Source organism: Eurosta solidaginis, chromosome 4 (genome assembly GCF_040869045.1).
Source record: "Eurosta solidaginis isolate ZX-2024a chromosome 4, ASM4086904v1, whole genome shotgun sequence".
NCBI lineage: Eukaryota > Metazoa > Arthropoda > Insecta > Diptera > Tephritidae > Eurosta > Eurosta solidaginis.
The window spans coordinates 119,937,135-119,961,741 of NC_090322.1; the positions used below are offsets into that span (position 1 = coordinate 119,937,135).

The 24,607-nt window shown below is 41.0% G+C and overlaps 1 protein-coding gene and 1 long non-coding RNA gene across 2 annotated transcripts in view; one reads left to right on the forward strand and one right to left on the reverse strand.

Moving 5' to 3' along the window:
- Window positions 1-24,607, forward strand: part of LOC137250226 (diphthine methyltransferase) — a 154,037-nt gene that overhangs the window by 125,489 nt on the left and 3,941 nt on the right. The gene's annotated exons all lie outside the window — the stretch shown is intronic.
- On the reverse strand, window positions 874-1,719 carry LOC137248152 (uncharacterized). The gene is made up of 2 exons (XR_010952099.1): window positions 1,317-1,719; window positions 874-1,262 (listed from the first exon to the last, which is right to left on the reverse strand). It is a non-coding gene; the product is annotated as an uncharacterized lncRNA (long non-coding RNA).

A 24,607-nucleotide genomic window follows, 5' to 3' on the forward strand; every position in this document is an offset into this window, starting at 1 on the left:
TTACAACTGCTTACTAGCAGTTGTCTCATGCAATTTTGCAGTTGTTTTAAAAAAATTTTACGTTTTAGAAGACGGTTCACCACTTAATTTTTAACAAAAATGTTCAAAGTTGGTATCAAAAGACACGTTTCGACCTCCGATTTAAGAATCCGAAAACAAAAATTGTAATTCTTTGCGACAGCATGACACTGGTAATACGCGTCCAAAAATATTGAGAGATGTGTCAAAACACGCGAATTAATCTCGAGAACAATAATCCGGTGGCAAAGATACATTTTATCTCTGTCCGGAGATATTTGCAGTTGAAGTTGGCGATTTTGATGTGGTTGTTGTAATGTTGTTGTCTTTTTTCGGTTTTTGTTTAATATCTTTTGAACGAGTTAAAATTTTTATTTTCTGCCTTTGGATTATTAATACTGATGTCAAGACGCATCGTTTAATACCTCTCTCGATATTTTTGGACACGTATTAGTGTCATGCTGTCGTAAAAAATTACCACAAAAATTAAAAATTTTATTTCTAATAAAATCTAATTTCATGTGGTTGTTGTATTTTGCCAGATTTTTTGTACACAGTAATGCAGAAAGGTGTTGGACCCAACCAGAGTTATTTTTACGAATCGCGGCCAAAGGCCGCCAACGCAGAAAGATGTTCTGTGCAAAAAAACTGTGGAACGGGCCTCATATTTCGGACCCTCTTGGGCCATTTTGTGGGTCTTTGTAAATATCTTTCGAAAGAAATAAAATTTTTATTTTCCGCTTTCGAATCCTAAAAACGGAGATGGAAACCCGTCTTTTGATACCACCTTTGATAAGAGTTAGATGGTGCACGGGCTTATAAAACGTTACAAAAAAAAAACGCAAACAATTTAAAGCCGGTAGTTAAACCTTTTTTAATCAAACAATAATCACCAATTTTGTACACATTTCTAGAAAAAACAACGTTTAAACGAATTACATTGAATAACTTTTTGACTTTATGTAGCGACATTCCATAGTTGGACGAGGCTGGCCGCAGTTCGGATGCAGTCAAAATAGGTGAAATTATGCGAGTCCCATTGATACTTATCACTACTCCTGGGAATCCTATTTGAGTAAAATACAATTTTTTCTGTTTGGGTTTTAATCTACTTGGCACAAATGCGCTCCTCAATAATATCTAAAACCAGTCCAACACCAAAATCATAATTTTAAAATACGAACGCGTATGCGGAAATGGTCCTTAATTTTGTTTAGTACTGAGTAAAATGCTTCCTTTCAAATCTGCAAAATAACTTCATATGAAACTCATTATTTGTCACTTAAACATTTTCTTACTTGGTGCTTGGTAGTTCCAAGGGATTGGAATGATCACGCGAATGTTTTCCGTATTCGCGACATGTCAGTCACCAACATTTTTGTCATTATAAAATAGATTTCATATAATATTAATAAAAAAATCACATTTGAAAATGCTTAAATTTCTGCCACAAATTGATCAGCTGTTTATTTATCTGTCAAATCATCACTTTCTGAAGTTGGCAACTCAATTCAATTTCAACTGAAATAAGTTGTAATTCGTAATACCAAACAGGAGTTGAGTTGTCTTAAAGTTGAGTTGTTTTAATTACAACCCAACTAAGTTGAGTTGTAAACGGTAATAGGGGCATAAGTATTTTATTCTCACGCGTAGTGATTGGGTTTTTGTTCGGCATAATTTTCATTAAAAAAAAATTCTTTTATACTTCTTTTAATTCCCTAATTTTATTTTTTAGACGTATCCTTTCCTCTGTGTTTGTTGTCAAATTAATTTCTTTATACAATATGGCTACAGCCTTTCTTATGTTAAATCTTTTTCCTCCTCTTTTTCTTTTATTTTTAGTGCGTTTCGGAATCCTTGGTTCCTCAATTTTTTGTTGTTTTATTCTACGCCTATATTCTTCTATGCTAATTGCCTTAGAGCCTTGTTTAATTATTTCTGCTTCTTTTTCTTTTTCTAATTTATTTACTTCTTCCTCAATTGATTTACAACAATGCATGAATAATGTGTCAAATTCTTTTTGATTATTGATTTCGTTCATTGAAAAAGTGTCGCAACGTCGCAAACGTATATATTCTGCGCTGACAAACGGTGCAAAGGGAGGTAGGGACTAAGAGTCTGTTTCCCTGACCTACACAATTGTTGCCGGAAAAGAGGGGGAAGAAGACGGGGCAGGGGCTGATGCTCGGCATTGTTCCCAACTCTACTACGGAGATTGTAGGTATGAGTGGGAGCAGCCGTGTGAGTTGGTGGCGCCGTGGGGCGCGAGCAACAGCGGGTACTTGTTGTGGCTTGCGGAGCAGCGGGGCTGCTGGAAGGTAGCGGGGGCGCTAAGGCGCAGATTACGGGACGTCCTAGGGCGTGAACATCAAGGAGCCACAAAAGATTTATAGAAGTTACGTGGACGCCTGGTTTTGGGGTCTAGCCCAGAACAACCTGTCCGATGCCACCATCCCTTACACGAGACACACTGACAACAGTATGACCGTCCCAAAAAGATTCTTTTCCGGCAGATGCAGCAAAACCATTTCTCAGGACCGGGGTCAGGAGACGGACCCGGATTGGGTGCGATACTTTCCCGGAGCAAGAGAATATGGAGCAGTCCCGCTGCAAGGAGCTGCTGGGAGGATGACAATTTGTGGGAGGTACGCAACAAATCAAATGGGGTTACACTGAAATGGCAGCCTTTGTTGGGAAAAATCCCGAGTCGCTCCGGTACATAGAACCGACGGCCTTGGGAAGCGTGGTGTGATGGTAGCGTGCTCCGCCTACCACACCGTATGCCCTAGGTTCACACCCCGGGCAAAGCAACATCAAAATTTTAGAAATAATGTTTTTAAATTAGAAGAAAATTTTTCTAAGCGGGGTCGCCCCTCGGTAGTGTTTGGCAAGCGCTCCGAGTGTATTTCTGCCATGAAAAGCTCTCAGTGAAAACTCATCTGCCTTGCAGCTGCCTCGGAGTCGGCATAAAACATGTAGGTCCCGTCCGGCCAATTTGTAGGGTAAATCAAGAGGAGCACGACGCAAATTGGAAGACAAGCTCGGCCTTAGATCTCTTCGGAGGTTATCGCGCCTTACATTTAATTATTTATTTACATATTCGTTTAAACGCGCTCTTAATTTTAACGTTACCACTTTGGCTTTCTTTTGTTTATGCATTCATAACAACAAATTCTAGCCAATATTCTTTGTTCAAGTAACGGAAATTTGTATTGCCTAAAAACCCTGTTTTCGTTGTTGTTGTTGTACTCTTATCATCACATATTCAAAAATACTACTACGAACAGGTGCGTATTCGTTTATACGCAAGAACTTTATTTTTAAATATTTATTCATTTATTAAGTTTTTAACAAACGGACGTCATTGTTACGCACAATGGAGTAGCAAAAAGTGCCATTTCACTGTAACCCCATTTAAAATGTTGCATTCCCTCGCACAAATTGTCGTTCTCGGAGCGGATCCCTGCAGCTGGACCACTCTGCACTCTTTCTCCGGGAAGATGTTGAATCTAACCCCGGCACAGTGAAGTGGTTTTGCTGCATTTCGTGCTCGCTACGCGTTCGTGTTTACTAACACATTCTCAATTTGGTAACCGTGTAAATGTAGTGGTACCCACCGCTGTTTATGATAGAGATCCAATTTTATGTATTTGGCCTGTTGCTAACACCGAACCTTTTCGAGCCTTTTCGGATCTTTTTTGACAAATATCCGTTACGGTTTTTTTTGATTTAGTCGCCAAGCCCGCGATAAAATCTATGCAATAGCTTAAAAATTCAGTTTTTCTAAACACTAACGGCCAACAACGAGACAAATAATTCACGAAATATTTAGTAGAAAATGAATTATTTCCCCAAAAACTTTTGGCATTTACAAATATATTATCACTACTAATATACTACCAAAGATACTTTTCTACTACAATTTTCACTGAAGGGGATTTAATTATTCCCCGTTTTCCTTACTTCGTAAAAGCAACCCGTCCAGATTTTTCAATTTGGGAGTGTCAAAGATCTGTCATCATTGGAGAACAAACCTCTAGTAATTGAATCATGCTTTTCTATTACATATGTTCTGACTAAATAAATTTCTAAAGAGAAAAATAAACTCCAAAAAGAAAAAACAAAGGCATTTCAAAGTGGGGTTTTTCAAAATTTGCCCCTATGACCCAAAGGGGGGGACATCTGAATTCGTTTTAGAGGTATGGTTCCTTCGGCAAAGTTTCTTATTTTGATCCTTAGAATATGATTTTCACAGAGCAATGGGCGATTTTTTTGCCTTCCCACAAATCGACCCGGCCTAGTGTAGCCCCATTTAATTTATTGCGTATCCCCACAAATTGTCATCCTCCCAGCAGATCCTTGCAGCGGTACTGTTCCATATTCTCCTGCTCCGAGTAGGCATCGAACCCAAGTATGTCACGTTCAAGGGATGGTCGCATCGCACGAGGTGTTTTGGGCTAGATCCCAAAATCCGTCGAGGCAGTTATTTCTACAAATCTCTTGTGACACCTTGCTGTTCGCGCCCAAGGGCGTCCCGTAGTCTGCCCCTAGCTCACGACTAGGTTAGGGAAGAATTCTCTTAGTGTGGTAGATTGAAACCACGTATATTTATGTATATTTATAAACACTATTTTTATTTATTAACAATTACGCCTAAATGTATGCATATGTATTTTTTTTTTTTGAAATATCTAATAATGTAAATTTTTGAAATATAACAAATCAAAAAATTAAAATAAAATTTCATTTTTTATTTATTGGGCCAATAATTTTTTCACTTTTGTGTCTTATGGAGCTTTTCGGCCGTTGTTTTTAAAGCAAAAAACAAGGGTTTTTTTCTTTTTTCTTCTAAATGTTTCGGTGCTATTTTGCACCGTCCTCATGAGGACCGGTCCATGAGGACCTCACATAGACTGATTGAGTCCGTAGTGTTACCAGAAGTTTGTTTTAACGACCAAACTGAAAAACCCTATCAAAAACCAGGACCTATGTTATAAAATAACTCCGTCCTCTTGGCTAATACTAGAAGCTTCCTAGGACTTAAGCCACTTGCTGATTCTAGATCTGACAGCTGTATCACTCCTATTAGCTGGAGTCTTAGCCTGGCAAGTGCAGGGCACGAGCACAGAACGTGCTCGATCGTTTCCTCCTCCAACCCGCACTTCCTACATCTGCTATCACTGACCAAGCCTAATTGAAAGGCATGTGACGCCAGAAGGCAATGTTCAGTCAGAATGCCCGTCACGAGTCTACAGTCCTCTCTTTTTAATGATAGAAGCAAGTTTGTTAGTCTAAGGTTGTACGACCTACACATAATCTTCGACACTTTACAGCCCCGCGCTTGAACCCACGCCTTTCCCGCTTGGTCGATCATGTGCACCTCTCGCCTTCGCTTAATCTCGCCCAGTCTAATTGGGACGTCTACGGAGCAAGCTTCAAGGGATGCGCCCTTTTTAGCTAGTTCGTCCGCTTTTTCATTCCCATCTATTCCCATATGCCCTGGGACCCAATATAGATGTATGCTTCTCCCTGTCCCGATTCTCTCCAGAGACTGCCTACACTCTAACACGCATTTAGATGCTGTGCTATGCGAGATTATTGCCTTAATTGCTGCTTGACTGTCAACATAAAAGTTAACACGGTTGCAGCTTCTTCCAGGGTTTCTACTGATTTGGTTACGGCTAGTAGGATCTGCTTATTTCCGGATCAGCACAGTATACCGCAGACCCCACTCCTTCCACTACTTTGGAACCATCTGTGTACACATGTATCGCCTCCTCCGCCATTTGCGCACCCTTGCGCCAACCGTCCACCTCTATTGTGGCCTTAAGATCTCCCTCGAAGCGCAGATAGGGAATCAGGTAGCCTGTTCGTCTTGTGATTAATGAAGCTATACTACTATGGCCATATGGTCGGCGCTCAAGCTGCCCCGAGGCACCGAGCCTAGTTGCGGTTGTTAATGCTATGTTCTTTGCTACCAGGTCTACAGGTGGAATGTGCAGAATGGCATACAGTGCAGCCGTCGGGGTTGTTTTCAGGGCCCCGTAATGCTAAGCATAGATAGTCAGCATACCCCCTCTAATTTTTTGAGGTATGTTGTTTTTTGTGTGGCTTTCCACCAAACAAGAACTCCATATTATAGAATAGGGTTTACAATCGCTGTAAAAACCCAATTAGAAAGAGAGGGCGATAAGCCCCACGTACATCCCAGCATTCTTTTACATGCACAGAGTGCCGTTGAGGCCTTCTTGACCCTCTCCCCCACTTTGAGCTTCCATGACAGCTTACTGTCTAGGATGATTCCTAGATATTTTGTGCAAGGTCTCTCCTGTAAGGTCACCCCTCCTAACTTAGGCCTGGTCCAATTTGGGACTTTGTACCTCTTTGTAAATAAGACCATATCCGTCTTCTCCGCATTGACTTTCAACCCGACATTAGATGCCCAGGTATGAATATCCCGAAGCGCCCGATCGATCAAAGAACTAATCGTTGGAAGGCACCTTCCCCTTATGACAATTGCAACGTCATCTGCGTAAGCCGTAAGTTTTACGGGTCCCTCATCGAATCGCCTGAGCAGTTGGTTGATGACCAGCGTCCACAGCAGAGGTGATAGCACCCCTCCCAGCGGCGTACCCCTGTCCACTGATTTCGTGGCCTCGCACAATCCCCATTGTGATGTAATCTTTCTGCAGTTTAACATGAAGCCGATCCATCTGATTAAGGCAGGATGTACTTTAATGTAATTAAGACCATAATCGCGCTTTTTAAACATTATTGAAAGCCCCGGTAATGTCCAAGAAGACTCCTAGATCATACTCCTTATATTCCAGGGATTTCTCTATGCTTATTACCACCCTATGGTATCGGTAGACACCGCCTTGCCTTTGGTGTACGCATGCTGTGTTGTGGAGAGCAGCTTTTCATCCACGTTGGACTTTATGTACACATCTATCAGCCTCTCAAAGGTTTTGAGCAGAAATGATGTTAAGCTAATGGGTCTATAGTCTTTGGGATACACGTGACCGATCTTTCCCGCCTTTGGTAGGAAAGCTACACGAGCAGTTCTTCAAGAGTGCGGTACATGATTCAGCCTTATGCACCCATCGAATATTATTTTAAGCCATTCCACGACCGCCATACTTGAAACTTGTAGCATGGCCGGGAATATATCGTCTGGGCCCGGCGATTTAAACTTAGAAAACGTGTTCTATGCCTATTCGATCTTGATATCGGTCACCAAGCCCGGTACTACCCGCTCCGTGATCGAAGTGTGAGTTATGTCTGCTGGCTCTCCTAAACCGTCTTCCGATGGGAAATGTGTGTCGAGAAGCACCTCAAGGGATTCCTCACTATTACGTGACCATTCCCCGTTCTCTTTCTTTATTAGTCCCTGGACTATGTTTCCACTTGCTAGGACTTTTTTCAAGTGTGCTGTTTCGCTGGAGCACTCTATGTCCGTACATAAACTTTTCCATGAGATTCTCTTCGCCCTGGAAATTTCACACTTGTAGATTCTCAGTAGATCCCTGTACTAGTCCCGACACGCTTCGCTTTCCGCGGTCTTTGCGAGCTTAAACATTTCTTTTACCTGTCTTCTTAGAAGACTCAGGTCATTGTTCCACCATGGCGGCATTGCTTTTCCTCTGAATCTTCTTAGAGAGCAAGCTTTGTTATACGCAGTCATAAGCGTTCTTGTTAGGAATTCATTCGACTCCTCCAGTTCCTCCACATTGGCAACCTCTTTGGGTTGTCCCAGTTTTGTTTCTACATGTTTCTTGAATTTAGTCCAGTTCGTTGACCTAGGATTTCTAAAGGTTCCTCCCTTCTCTACCCTCTTTAGGAGATGCTGAAGCTGATATACGCAAGGTCGGAGAAAGATGGTCTATCAAGAACCATCCAATCATGCCTTGATATATCACGCTCGGAGCTCAATGTAATATCCAGAAAATTGCTGGATGTTGGACCAATGTATGTAGAGACATTTTCCTCTGTTGGCTATCTGCAAATTGGTTTGCAGGATGTAACAAAATAGAGATTCGTCTCTCTCGTTCGTATCTGCTCCTCCCCACGCATCGTGGTGCGCATTTGCATCTGCGCCTATGACCAACCGCCCTTTGCGCTCTTCCTCCTGTACTAGCCTTTTGCGCTCCATCGGTGGAACCTCCGCAGCATGGGCAATGTAGCAGGACGCCAGGATAAATGCCTGCTTATTCTTTTGCTCAACGGCCACCGCTACGAGGTCCTCAGTGGTGTAGCTAGGCAGCATATATGAATGCAGCTGTTTCCTTACCATTACTACAGCTCGCACCCGTTCTTCCGTTTGCGCGTAGTAGACGCCAAGCCCGCGCTAAGTCCAGAAACCTTTCCTCCCGATGAGAGCCACGGCTCCTGGATCAGCGCCACGTCAAACGAACCCTTCATAAGGGTTAGGAGGAGTTCGCTCGACGCCACTTTACTGTGTTGGAGGTTTATCTGTAGGATTCGCAGCACCATTGGGCTGTTTGTCCCCCTCCAGCACCTTCGTCGTGAAGTCGTCCTCCTCCTCTTGCCCTTTTGGTTTAGAGTATTCTAGGCCCCCTTCAGCCTCTCGTGACTGTTGTGCCGGGTGTTCCTCTGTGCGAGTCACAGCACCATTTGGCGGTTGGTCCTCCTCTAACACCTTCGTGGTGACGTCGGGGACCTCCACCTGCCTTTTTACCCTTAGGCTTTTGAGGTCCTTTTCGACTTCGCCCACCTCTAGCGTGTTAGAGCTTTTATCCTCGGGAGTTCTTTTCCTGAGTCGCATGTAAATTTTGCCAGTGCCAAAGGAAATTTTGCCAAGCTGGGTGTACAAAATATCCTCCGCCTGCTTCTTTATTTGGAAGATGTAGAACTGACCATCCTCGGTAGGCCGAGATACAGTAAGTACCTTCCAATCCTGTGTCGGTATGCTCGGATTCTGATTCTGCAGAAGTTGCTGTGTATCCTCCGACTTCATCACGCATGGTATCCATACCTTAACTTTTGGTACCGTGGGGATTTGCGTTTTATCCACCACCTCAAACCGCGCGTTCGTGCCTTGCCTTTGGAGGTTTGGAACCACTTCCTCCAGCCACCGCAAGCTCGCGATGTTGTCGCACGCTATCATCTTCACACCATTATACCATCCCCCCGAATCAAAGGTTGGAAGGGGCTTACTTGGTTGTTCCCGCATCATCTTAAGCATTAAGCTAATAAGCTCCCTTTCCACAGACCTCCACCTTTCAGTAGTCATTTGTCCGAAAGGACTGCTACGATCAACCAGGCCACAGTCAGTGACTGCTTTGCCACATCACTCAACTTCTCGGGAAAAGCCGGAGTCTTAGTGTTATCTCCCTTTGGCACCTCCGAGAAAGCCGGAGTCTTAGCGTTAACTCCCTTTAGCATTTTCGAGAAAGCCGGAGTCTTAGCGTTATCTCCCTTTGGCTTATGTCCTACTTCCGTAGTTGGAACTTCCCTCTGACTCGCAGCTTTCGAGGTACTTGCTACCTCGCTATTGGAGCCCATCTGTATTACAGCTTTGAGCCTACATGTCTTGTCTATGCGACTGCCCTGCCTCGCGGCTCTAGGACTGGGTCCTTCCTGCCTCTTGAAAGCAGGCTTGTCGCCTTCCGCCGAACGTTGCCTCTTCATTCTGCCATTCGATGCTTCTTCCTCCTCGTACCGGTTGCAGAACCGAGGGTTTCTCGCAGCAAACCTTTTGAACTGCCTTCGACCTACTTCTACCGCCTCATGGGCCCATTCCAAACGGTTGATATCCACTTCTGTTGGATCGACCACTGCTCCCAAGCGTTGTACAATTCTTAGTGCTGCACGGCACTGCGAGAGAGCTCTTTTACTTCCTCTGCTCCGTACCCTTCTCCACTCTTCTACTCCGTTTTCATTTGTGTGCTTCTCCAACACGGACTTCATTGAATCAGCACCACTCTCGCTCCCAGAGTCCGACGCATCGCTTAATTCGTATTGTCGTCCTTATTACAATGAGGTAATGAGTCGTTCATCTTGGTCGTACGACCACCTGCCCGACAAGGCGGGCTCAGCGGTCCAGTATTATATACGGAGAAAGAACCGTCCGCCACCTAGCGCCCCTTACTGTGGTAAGGCCATAAATACTTCCCGAGGTGGCCCGGTATCGAGAAGGCTCCGTTCGCATACAGCCGAATTTATCCCCTGGCTGCAAATCGTCCAATAGGCACGGTCCGCATAACACCATAGATTAGGGTGTTGGCAGTTCTTGGTCACCGACAAAAAACATAAAATAATTTATAAACATATACCATGCTATATACTTTGTCGCATAAAATAATTTATAAACATATACCATGCTATATACTTTGTCGCTGTTTATAAATTATTTTATGTTGTTTGTCCAATAAACAGACTTCATGAGGAAGGTGCGTATTAGCACCAAAACATGTAGAAGAAAAAAACGTAAGCACAAAAAAAGGTAAAATAAAATTATTGAATAAACTTATTAAATTACAAAGTATATAAAGTTAAAGTAAAATTATCAATATATTAAAAGGAACCCTACACTTAGTCCCTACCACCTTGTGCACCATTTGCCAGCACAGAATATATATGATTGCGACATCTACCAAATGCAGTTCTTGCCTTGGACGGCGCCACTTTCCTAGATGTTCTGGTCTCAGGGACGGCAACACCCGACGGGTTTCATCGCGCCATGCTAGGTCCGCACACCCTACTACACCGGGTTCTCCGATGCTTACCCAACGACGTTCAATTTCAGGGTCTCAACAACACTTGCGACCTAGCCTCCCTCAACCCAGGCGCAGTCACCCGTCACTTATTATGTGATGCGTTAACTGGAAAAACCACGGATAGTGCATTCTATGAAGCCGCACAACATCCGCATTGCTGCGATCCAGCGTCCGTAAAAAACGGAAATGGAGGCGAAGTCGCATTTATCGCCCACCAGTCAGTGCAGTATAATCTACTCGATCCCGATATCGGCCACAAGGACAGCGTCCTTGAATGTTTAGGTATATTTGTCAGATCAGGCGATGCAAATTTAGAAATTAACAACATATACATATGTATGTCCCTCCTGTCAACTGCTGCCTCAGCGGTTACTCCCCTGACATCAGCTCACAAATCACTGATGAATATCGCATTATTCTAGGCAATTTCAAGCCCACCACAATCTGTGGCATTCTGTCTACAGACGCACAGTAGGGGTGAGATGCTAGAGGACCAAATAGAAGAAATGACGTTCTGCACGATAAACGGGGACGAAGGTAGGAAGCTGTCAAAGTTCGGCAGACGTCTCCATCGTAAGCGCAGGACTTGTTAACTGTGTCAACTGGCAGCCGATGGTAACATTGGCATCCGAACACCTACCCATACTCTTTTCGCTTGAGCGATCAGCCGAATTCATTACCTCTGAAAACGCACTTTCATAAACTTCAAAAAAGGAAAGTGGGAATATTACAAAACATTTACAGACAATCGCTCTGCTGCCCTCCCTATCCTGACTGATGCCCGTCAGGGGAGGATGTTTTCCGCAAAGGCATTGAATCCGCATCAGCTCGTTTTATTCCCGCTGGAAGAATCTCGGAAATCCGGCCACTTTCCATCGGCGGCGTAACTTTAGCGAGAGAACGTGACCTTATAAGACAACATGACCCTGTCGACCCCCAAATAAGGGACATAAACCAAAGCATCAGACAGATTGTGGATAAACACATGCGGGTGAAATTTGAGAAGTATTTAAAGATTTATAACTTATGCCGGTGTAGGTAAGCTATGGTCTACCGTAAAGTTCTTATGAAACCCGAGTAAGCACAAAGACAAAATATCCCTCGCCTTTGCGATAAAGCGCTGTCGGAAGCGAAGAAATGTAAGAGCGCCTTCTGCCGACAATTTGTAATACATTCCACGGTTGACAAAGCTAGACGGCAGGCCAACAGACGCGCACACAAGCATAAACACACGTCCTGTATTACCATCACCGCCAAAGAGGTTGAAGATGCCATAGATCATGCTAAACCATCTAAAGCAGTAGGTCCAGATGGTACAGCCACGCCGATGCTAGCAGATTTTTTACAGATTTAAAGCGCTCAGCTCTATAGTGCGACCAGAAGATGGGTGGCAGGTCACTTTAAGTTAAAAATGTTGGCAAAATTTTCTAATAAATATTTGGTTTGGCAAGTCATCTGTGGCAGTATAAATCGAGATATTTACATACAAAAGTGTTTGCAAAAACGTTTACTGTCACTCCTGACACAGCATAAGATTTCAGTTCTATTTTGGCCTAACTTGGCATTGTGTCACTATACTAGCGTGTGGCTATAAAAGCAACAACGTTAATATTGTTCAAAATCAAGCCAGGATTAACCCTCAACAAGGCCCTAGGCAACCATCAATTTGGGGGCCCTTTTTCACGTTCGTTCCCTTCTTTTTTCGATTAAAAAATACAAACTTATATCTTTCATAAACATTTTATTGTCACAATGTAATAATATCAATAAAATTACTATCTACATTTTAAACATGTCGTTTTCTACATTTGTTTTCGGCAAATTCATCAATTATATCATCAATATCTTTTGTTCAATAAATCTGACTCAATGCAAAGTATACCTAACACCTCGAGTCGCTCTTGTCGCGTTGTAGCTCTTTCATCAGCTTTGATTCTTTTTAATTGCGAGAAGGATCGTTCGGTAGAACAATTTGTGATCAAATATGTTAAAAAAATCCGAAGACCTATATTTGTGCTAGGAAATACATCGGCTAATTGATCTTCCATTAGAATCGTATACAAATGACTATGTGTTTGTTGTGCATCAGTGTATCTGGAGTTCACATAACTTTGGAATTGTTTAATTTCAATGAAAAATTCTTCCAAATCTCTAGAATAAAAACGAACTAAGTTATTTGTAGCTTCGTGGAGGTCTCCATTACTTAGAGAAAAGTTGATGAGAAATGCAAATCACTCTGAAACTTCCATATACACTTTTGCACGTCGTTTGATTTCACTATGAAGATTGTCGATGATTTCGAGGAAACCTTTTGTCCTAAAATCATCGCGAGGCGAAAATTCTACTTCGGGACTTTCAGCGACCTCTGGTGTGCCTCAAGGCAGCCATTTAGGCCCATTACTTTTCACGATATTCATCAACGATGTTGTAGACGTCTCAAAATATGGCAAATGATTGCTTTACGCTGACGACCTCAAGCTCTATCACCCTGTAAGACGCCTTGAAGACTGCTTAAATCTGCTTTATTTGGGATCCGGGATCTATCGTACATTCCGACCGAATAGAGTTCAGTAAAACTTCACCAGGTACGCGCTTCGTCGAATGTACTCATCACACTCTTTGCCCTCATATAGCCTTCGGTGTAGAATCTTAAATTTAGAGAGCCTTTTTAACAGGATAGATTCACCTGAATTATTATCGCTTCTACATTTTAACGCTCCTACCAGACCTCTCAGAGATATGCCTGTATTTCACATTAGGTTTCGAAGAACCACATATGGCTTGAATGGACCGATTCATAAGTTTATGTCGCTATTTAATCTTATATCTTCACAAGTCGATACTGAAATGTCCAGGCACTCATTCAAACCCTATTTAAAAATCCAATCAGCATTTTCCACCATTTATGTTTCATACTGAACTTGCAGCCACCCCCCATAAACAGCATCTTTCGGTCTCGGAAATTACGAGACAGTGTCACTGATCCAACCATCGTCATAAGGTTCCGCTCTCCATCCGAAAGAAATACCCTCCTAAAAACAATTTCGAGCTTCAGGCGTATGAACCAAGAAAAAAATGTAAACGAGGGCTCCGTCTAGTAGATGTGGGTATAAACTCCGAAGCTCCGTTTTATGTAAATGCATCGCTGACGAAACGGAATTATGAAATATTCAAGGCAGCGATCCGCCTTAAAAGAAGGAAAAAAGTAGCCGCTGTGTTCACAATCAGGGGCATAGTTCACATAAAGCGTAAAGCCAACGATAACCCCGAAACAATCCTTAGCTTGGAGTCACTCAAGGACCTTGAGAATTCAAGCCCAGATGATGGTAGCTCCTTTCGAGATGAATCTATTAATGCACAGAACGGGCTACAAGAGTGCTCGTAGATCGTTCTACGTATTTAGTGTATTAAGTATATTATATATAAGCTATTTCTTTCCTTTCAGTCTTCTTTAATCTTTCACCTCCATATGCCATAGCAAATTGCCTTTAATCAAAAGCAGTGCAAAGCTTATTTCCAAACCTTTTTATAACTCTGGTGCTAAATTATTATAAGTCCTCGAGTTTCAAAGACCGCTATCGAACGTTGCTGCGCATACTTAGCAGGCGTGCTAAAGGTATAAATATCATACGCATAAACGTGCAAAGCCTCTATAGAAAACTTTATGAGTTAAGACATCTTTGCGAGGCCTCCGATATAGATATTATCTTCATCTCCGAAACCATAACGATGAGTTAGTGAAACTAAATGGCTATCGACTTTTCAGAGCTGGCAGAAGTGGTCATGGTGGTGGTGTCGCTATATATGTTAAAATTTGTTTGTCCTGTAAATTATGTTGTAGTTCTTGTACAGGTGATTCTGTAGAATTTGTGTTAGTTGATGTTTTTTCATCAAAGGGTGATAAGCTCCTTGTCGGCTGTGCATATAGACCTAATCACCAAGTAAATTTTGCTGGCTTTACTGATTTTCTGCAACCTCTACTCTTAAATTACGAAAATATTGTCCTAGTTGGTGACTTCAACAGCAACCTGCTCGTAGACTCTAGTCTTCAGCTAAGTATGGAATCTCTGGGACTCTTCCCTGCTAACATTACTGTACCATCACATTTTACCAACACTAGTTCCTCGCTGCTAGACCTCTTCTTTGTAAACGACTCAGACAAAGTACTTCTTTACGACCAGCTGTCCGTTCCCAATTTTTCTAAACACGACCTCCTATTCATTACTTACAACTTTCAAACGTTGTGTACACCGAGCTCGGTTACATATCGTGATTTTAAAAGTATTAATTATAGTCCACTTGCTGAAGCAGTGGAGTCTGTCGACTGGGGAATGATTCGAACAATGGCATCGGTGGATGGGCAAACTAAGTTCCTTCAAGACAGCATAAATAAGCTCTTTGACGACCACGTTCCAACGAAACTTAAGGTGACGAAACACAATGGCAATCCATGGTTTGACGCCAGTATCAAGCATCTAATTCATTTGCGAAACCTAGCTTAGTCTCAGTGGAAAAGATATAGAACTGTGGAAATGCACATGCGCTTCAAAGCTGCACGACTCACTGCCAATAAAGCCATAAAATCTGCTAAAGTACATTTCTACGAAAATAAGTTCAGCACCGCTTTAAATTCAAAGTAAACTTGGAATACGATCAAGAAGATTGGATTAGGCAAATCCAAAGCCGATCTCTCCGTCCTCCCCGATGTAGATGTTCACGATATCAATGATAGTTTTTTAAAGTTACCTCCTTCGGCTGATAATATGTGTATTGACAACCACATTAATATTGATGCAAGTCCTATCGAGTTTGTTCGTGTCGATGACTGTGATGTTGTGAAAGCCATACTTTCCGTGAAGTCCAACGCTATAGGTTTAGACGGAATTTGTGGAAAATTATTCTACCCATAATCCTGCCCCACATAACCTATTTAATAAACTCTACCCTAACCACCTGTGTCTTTCCAAAATGTTGGAAAGCTGTTAAAGTTATCCCTATTCCCAAACAAAGCAAAGAGGACAGGCCGATAGCCATACTGCCTTTTCTTTCGAAGGTCGTTGAGCGCATCCTACATGGGCAGATCGCCACATATGTGCACGTAAATAAACTTTTAACGAACCATCAGTCTGGTTTCAGACCAGAAAGAAGCCGTACTACGGCACTTATTTCTGTGGTAGAGGATATACGGGAGCACATAGATGATAACTTTACAGCTTTCCTAACCCTTCTTGACCACTCCAAAGCCTTTGACTCTGTTGACCATACCCTACTATGTAAAAAGCTGGAAAACATGTTTAATTTTTCCAGTCATGCAACTAACCTAATCAGATCTTATATAGACGACAGAACGCAGCACTATGTGTTGACAGTAGAAAGTCAAACTTGTTAAATGTTTCACGAGGTGTACCCCAAGGGTAAATCCTTTGTCCTTTGTTATTTGTATTGTACATTAATGACCTGCCTCGTGTCCTTAAATTGTGACTTCAACATTTATGCTGACGATGTTCAATTGTATACGTGCTGTCCTGTCGATTGTATGAGTTCATGTATAAGTAATTTGAATCAAGACCTTAGTCAAAAAGGTGCATGGGCTTCTATGAATGGTTTATGTCTAAATCCTCGAAAGTCCAAGTGTATTGTCATCCGCAGAAAGCCGCTAGCTACAAATGGCTTAGACAATATTATGTTTGAAAATTCTGTCATAGAAGAAATCTTGGCATAGTTTTTAACAAAACATTGACCTGGAAAGACCATATCTTTAGTACTGTAGGAAAAGTGTACGGTATGCTCCGTACACTATGGTTAACACAGTATATCACTCCGCTATATATTCGACTATTTTTATCCAAAGCGTACTTAATACCTACGCTCCTCTATGGCTGTGAGATTTTGTCTAACTGTTACACTGTGTGTAAAAATAAGCTTAATGTTGCCTACAATAACATTGCTAGACACGTTTACGGGCTGAATAGATGTCTTAGTTTACAAATTATTGTTACGAATATTAGCAAAACTAAGGGGTGCTGCCAACTCTAAGCCGATGCTAAACAGTGATATCATGCACATCCATAGATCAATCATTATGTATCTACTACATAAACGAATCAATAATTGCGTCTACACATATGTACGTATACGAGCAGCGGAGAAACAATGCACAAACACATGCATATATCTTATCTGAGTTGTCACAAGAGAGGGCAATAATTTGTGCAAGTATTACTCAAATGAGAAATTATACATCTGTAGTTGTAGCTGAGAAATTTATAACTAAGTAAAATTCTGGAAGCGCCTAGAAGATGCCACGAAGAAATCGCAGAGTATAAAAGCATCAGCGGTAGAGGCGCTATGAGCAAGTTTCGATTCAGACGCTATCTAGCGAGCAATAGCAGTATTATTTTGATAGTAGAGTTTCAATCAGTTTGGTTATTAAGCAAGCTATTCGTTGCAAAGTTTGAGTGTTATTGTGAAGTACTGTAATAAAGACCATTTTGCATTATTAAATACTGGAGTTATTTATTCAACAGTTTAGTGATTCGAACTTAGCAGAGGGTTGCAAATAAGAGGATTTGCAAGTAAATTCGTTACAATTGGTGTCAGAAGAGGAATTGTTGAATAAAGATTGCGAATACAACTTGGACATGGCAAAGTTCAGTGAATTGAAGATCCAGCAACTGAAAAAGGAGTTGGAGAACCGTGGATTAAATACAACCGGCAATAAGATCGAACTTCAAGCACGGCTACGAGAGGTAATGGAGTCGCAAGGAATTGATGTGGACGAGTTTGTCTTTTATCCTGATGGGGACGAAACAACAACAAAAATTGAAGATAAAAACGAAACATCGCAGACAGTTACGAGCACAGACTTGAACATGATATTGGCTGCAATAACTGCTCAAACATCGACAGTGGCATCTCAGCTGGAATCGCAGGAGACACGTTTAACATCCAAGATGGAATAACAGAAAACGTATATGTCATCACAATTGGAATCGCAGGAGACACGCATAACATCGAAGATTGAAACTTAGGAAACACAAATTTCTACACAACTGGAAGAACAGAAAACATATATGGCATCACAATTGGAAGAGCAGAAGACATATATGGCATCCCAACTGGAATCACAAGAGACACGTATCTCAGAGATATCGTCAGAAATAACATCTATAATTGAAGCACAAGACGCACGAATATCCGAAATGTCGGCACAAATTTCAGCACAGGTATCATCGCAGATCTCTGCACAACTCGAAGCGCGTATGGACGAGAAAATAACGCAGTTTGAAGAAAAATTCGAGGCAGAGGTGGATGCTTTGAGGGGTCGTATACAGGAGTTGCAACTAATTCGCCCAGTTGTTTCAGCAAGCAATACGAAGAAAAACTCCATCTTTTGACGGCTCTGTTCCTTTCCAGGTCTTTAAGCTACAGTTTGAGAAGACCGCAACAGTGAACAACTGGAATGCTGAAGATAAAGTTGCTGCACTATTCATGGCGTTGAAAGGGCCTGCAGCTGAGATTTTACAAACCATTCCAGAGGGCGAACGGAACTGTTATGCAGCATTGATGGGCGCTCTAGAGAGACGATACGGAACTGAGCATAGGAGACAGATATACCAAATGGAGTTGCTGAACCGCTTCCAGAGGCCTGGTGAAACATTGCAAGAGTTTGCGTCGGATATTGAAAGGCTAGCACATTTAGCGAATGCGGACGCACCCGTGGAATACACTGAACGGGTAAAGATTCAGAGCTTTATAAATGGCATTCGGGACGTCGAAACAAAGCGAGCTACATATGCAAACCCAAAGCCAACATTCGCAGAAACGGTGTCACAAGCTCTGATTCAGGAAACAGCGTCGCTTCTGTGTAAGCCAGTTTTCAAAGCACGCCGTGTGGAAGTAGAAAGGCCAGAGTGGGTAGACGCAATATTGGAGGCGCTGAAAGGATCGCAAAAGCGGAGTGAAAAAGTTATCAAATGCTTCAAATGCGGGAAGTCCGGTCACATTGCACGTCATTCCGATCTTGGTCCTAATAGTTCCAACAATGTGGGTGGCCGTAAACGCAAAGCTGGAGGAGATGAGCAAGAGCGAGTAAGAGGTAGAGATCGAGAGCTAGATCCAGCTATTGAATGCCCTGTGATATCTATGTTGCAAATTGGTAGAAAATTGAGCAGTCTTACCGTCAGAGGGAATGTGGATGGTAAAGAACGTGTACTGACTGTAGATACGGGCGCATCTCATTCCTTGATCCGATCTGACTTGGTCAACAGGAGAATAAAACCGTTACCTAGAGCAAGGTTGCGTACGGTCACTGGCGAGTATAACCAAGTTCAGGGAGAAGTGATATGTGAAGTCTTGATTGGACAGGTCATGGCTCTACACAAATTCGTTGTGGCGAAGACCGTTGAAGAAGTCATATTGAGAGTAGACTTCTTGGTTGACCATGCCATCAAGATCGATATGCAGAGAAGGGTGATGCGTTATGAGAACCAGGATATACCACTTAACTTCAAGTTGGAGAAAGGGTTCAGTAGTAATCGAGTAATGGTGGAGAAGACTCGATAAAGGCCACGAAAGTCAAAAGAAAAGGTTGATGGATCGAATGGGCCAAATAAAGCGAAATCAAAAGTACCTGCGAGAAAAAGACCGGCATTGACAAACCCTAAGGACGCACTAAAACGACTGAAAGAATTTTTCAGAAAGAATGCAAGGGTGGTTTCAAGCCAGCGCACACTACTGTTGTGAAATATCAAGACGATAATGATGATGCAAAGTCAATCTGTCAAGTGCAAGCTCTGCGAAGAAGTTCATTGGCCAAACAACAGCGTGCGAGGGAACGATCAAGAATAATGAGTAGTAAGATGAAACGCAGGTACAACGAGAGCAAAAATTCGGAAGGTTTCTTGGAGGGAGAATTGGTACTGTTAAACAAATTTCGGTGCAGTTGGGAAGGCCCGTACAAAGTTGTGAAGAAGATCAGTGATACCATCTACCGCATACAAACCACTGGGAAACCACGGATTAGAAGAGTGGTACATTTGGAGATGCTAGCGGCGTTTAGATCGGGAGATTTGTCTGATAGGGACGATCAGACTTAGGTGGAGGGCAGTGTTACGAATATTAGCAAAACTAAGGGGTGCTGCCAACTCTAAGCCGATGCTAAACAGTGATATGCACATCCATAGATCAATCATTATGTATCTACTACATAAACGAATCAATAATTGCGTCTACACATATGTACGTATACGAGCAGCGGAGAAACAATGCACAAACACATGCATATATCTTATCTGAGTTGTCGCAAGAGAGGGCAATCATTTGTGCAAGTATTACTCAAATGAGAAATTTTACATCTGTAGTTGTAGCTGAGAAATTTATAACTAAGTAAAATTCTGGAAGCGCCTAGAAGATGCCACGAAGAAATCACAGAGTATAAAAGCATCAGCGGTAGAGGCGCTATGGGCAAGTTTCGATTCAGACGCTATCTAGCGAGCAATAGCAGTATTATTTTGATAGTAGAGTTTCATTTGAGCTATCAATCAGTTCGGTTATTAAGCAAGCTATTCGTTGCAAAGCCGATGCTAAGCAGTGACGTGAATTCACATCAATAATTCAATCATTATGTATCTACATAAACGAAACAATAATTGCGTCTACACATGTGTACCATGTACGTATACGAGCAGCGGAGAATCAATGCACAAACACATGCATACATCTGAGATACTCCTGAAAGTATGCAATGAGAAAAGCTATAAAATCGTGCAATTGTAGTTACAGCTGAACAGCGCCTAGAAGATGCGAACACATATACTACATACATACCTTAAGAAATTTAATTTTTTTTTTTTCAATAATTGTTTGCTTTTTGTAGCGACGTTGGAAAGTAGGTTCGTGTGCAGATCTTGACGCGTAGAGAAATCGTAGCTACATGTCCTTTCTTATACACGTCTATGAAGCTACGCCTCGTGTGCATCTTGCCTTACTCACTGAAAGCATAGCAGTTAAAATAGAGTTCCATAAAGTCAACATGAAACCAAATTCGAATTTTTACATTTTATTCGCGATACACGTCGCCTCATAACGAGTATCAGTATTCTGTGGTGATTCATCATCAGCAATGATTTCTAGACCCTCTAATATGATATCAAATGAATCGTAAACTGCATTCGATAGGTGGAAGCGGAAAAAAATTATATAATGTCTGCATAATGGCGAAAAAATCGACTGCATAAAAACAGCACTTCACAGCATGCGCTCCAACCGAATTAAGGGAATGCGCGGAACAGGGAACATAGATTGCATTCTCATTCAAACTCAATATTCTTGCTTGCACACCTTTATACCTCCCGGACATGTTTAATGCATTGTCATATTATTGTCCTCTACAATTTTGAATATCTAAACCACAGTATTCAGTAAGAAAGTTTGATTCGCTAGACTTTCACCAGTATGACCTTCCAACTGAAGAATAGTTACAAACCTTTTTTATTATTCAATATCCTCTCCTTTCACTTCGATACACTTCTTTGCACACTCATACAATTTGTCAAAAGAGTCGGAAATGTTCTTTTTAGGAACCTTGTCTAGTTTGTCGGTCGTCGCCTTTTGAATGCGGTCAATTGAGTTTAATTTATTTGAGTAAAATTTATTTTCAGTTATGATTATATTTTTCTTTCACTCTCTAGAATTTTATGTTTGTAAGAAAATTTTAGAAGTATTTTTCTTTTTCGGAGGCCCTGGGCAACTGCCTATTCTGCCTACCTGTTAATGCGGCCCTGTTTAAAAGGACCAGAACCCCCTTAACTGCATACAACAACGTCCTATTGAAAAATATTGGACTAGCATTAAAAGAAAATTGGTGAAAAGAGCAAAATCTATTAAAAATCACCGGCAGTTTAAAACGTATTGGCAGAGAGCAGCAGCTATCGCGAAACAAATTTTTTTTTTTTTAATTTAAAATAAAAAAAGTTGCTCACAATCCGTAGCTTTTATTTGCTATAGCAATGTTTTCAACGTCAAATGCCCAATATTCTGAGCTCCCTTTATAAAATATTAGAAATATCAAATAAATGTATATAAATAGTTGTTTCAACATCAACCAAAAGTTCCTCAATAAAAACTAACCCCCGCTTAATTCATAAAAATAAACAACATTGGTTAATTACACTGGACCACGAATTTCAACTTTTTTTCTTTACCAGAAACGCCGTTATGAAATTCGTATGTAAAATCACCCCCTGATTTCGAAAATTGAGTTCATTTTTGATTCTATGGTACCGTTTTTGAGATATTTGCAATTTACCGTTATTCGAAAAAACCAAAAAAATGGCTCCCTTTAATTACGTATATCTCACGAACGGGTCAAGCAATTGCAAATAAGTTTACAGAATCGGAAAGACGATAAAATTTGCTATAAATGCATCATACATTATTTTTTGCTCAACCATATAGTTTTCGAGATATTAGCTCATCATTTCAGATTTTTGTTTTTTTTTATGAAAAAATATGAAAAAAATTACTTTTTGCGAGGGCAGCATTTCAAAACCACAACTTTTTTTCCAAATATTTTTTATTTGCGTAAAGCTCTGTTTAATTAGAAAAAAGATAAGCTATCATCGAAGAAAATCGATGCAAAACTACGTAAGTTCTAAGCGATCAAATAAAAATACCCAGGTTGCGCAACTTCAATGTATGTATACATACATACATATATTAAAGGTATAAAGTGCAAATGGCATGTAGTTATAAACATGTATTTCCGTCACTTATGGGTAAGTATGCAGGTAGATTTTCAAAATTATAAGACACAGAAAATTTTTAAAGCCTACATCTAAAGCAGGTAGTATTTTCTTTTCACGGCTTCGTATAAAAAGGAACCTTTCTGTCTAGGTAAGATTTGATTTTTTCAATTTTATTCTTGTTCCGAGTATAAATATGAGTTAATGCGCCTTGAAACTTCATAACATCTGCAAGGCTCGCCGGAGATAGTTCAGTTCATAAGTCAAATTTCAAAACCGTGATTCAGTAAAAAAAATAAAATGAGTAAAAGGACGCGAGAATTTGAGTGTAATAACGATCCAGATATGTTCTGTTCAGTAAAAATGCTGAAAAACCATGGACACTGAACACTTTGTGTACATCGTGTCGAGTAGAATTGATTCAGTCGGAATCCGGACAACAAATAAAATTTGATACACCAATGATATGGAGAGAACCTACTTGCCATTCAATAGAGTGTTATATTTGTCAAACAAAAGTACTTGGCGGTGGAAGATCAAGAAGAGTAACCTATGCCAGCGTACCTACAGTGACATTACCAGTACTACATTCAACGGCAGTTGCGGATCCAGTTCCATTGTCAACAGTAACATCTGAGTGCGGGGAATCAAGTTGTACTGAATTTCGCATGGGAAAGGAGAGAAACGTTCTATCACAAGCACAACTTAATGAATGGATAAGAGATTTGGAACTATCCAAGGAAAAGGCAGAGATCCACACTTCTCGTATGCAACAATTTAAATTTGTATCATCCGATGTTAAGGTGATATATTGTAGAACTCGTCACGAACCATTTTCCAAACACTATACCAAGAAAGACAGTATATGCTACTGCAACGACATTCCTGGTTTATTCAAAGAGTTTGGTCAAACATATGATTCAAAAGAGTGGCGATTGTTCATAGACAGCAATAAACTGAGTTTAAAGGCTGTATTATTGCATATTGGTAACAAAAAGCCTTCTATCCCGCTAGCACATGCAGTAAATACAAAGGAAACCTACGAGGAAATGCAAAAACTACTCAAATTTATCAAATATGAAGAGCATGATTGGAAAATATGTTCTGATCTCAAAGTCGTTGCAATGCTATGCGGTCTACAAAGTGGCTACACCAAGCACTGCTGCTTCCTCTGCAAGTGGGATAGCCGAGCTCGTAAGGACCACTACGTCAGAAAGGATTGGCCGGAAAGAGTCGAGTTTACCGTTGGTGTGGATAACATCAAATACACCCTTCTTGTCAAGAAAGAGAAAATCATACTTCCACCTTTACACATCAAGCTCGGTCTCATTAAAAACTTTGTTAAGGCTTTGGACAAAGAAGGCGAAGCATTCGACTATTTGAAAACAATTTTTCCAGATATTTCTCAAGCCAAGATAAAGGAAGGTATTTTTGTCGGACCACAAATAAAAAAGTTGATCAACAATAATCAATTCAAAGGACTACTCTCATCAGTTGAGGCAGCAGCGTGGGAATCCTTTGAAAACGTCGTTGCTTCTTTTCTCGGTAGACACAAAAGCCCTAACTACGAGCAGATAGTGAACGACTTAATCAATAATTATGCGAAAATGGGTAAATATTAAAGGCTTATTAAAATTAATTTCCCAAAATTCTATAACTTGTTTACCTAACTAATATTTTCTTTCCAGGCGTAAATATGTCGTTAAAAATTCACTTTCTGCACTCACATTTGAGCTTTTTTCCGGCAAATCTTGGCGACGAAAGTGACGAACATGGCGAAAGCTTTCATCAGCAAATGAAATTAATTGAAAATCGATACCAAGGATTCTGGGACGTCGCAATGATGGGTGATTACTGCTGGTTTCTCATAAGAGAAACCGATCCTAAACTGAATAAGCCTCAAAGTCGAACACATAATTATTTCGACTACATAGTAAAATAAAATTAAGATAAAGATTGTTAGAATATAGTACAAACATAAATAAATTAAAAAAAAAAGTTAAAAATATGGGTAATTTCATTCATAAATTAAACTTTTAACTAAATAGAAACAGAGCATAGCTAGATATTTCACTCTTCTTTATACCATACATACGTTTTGAGCTA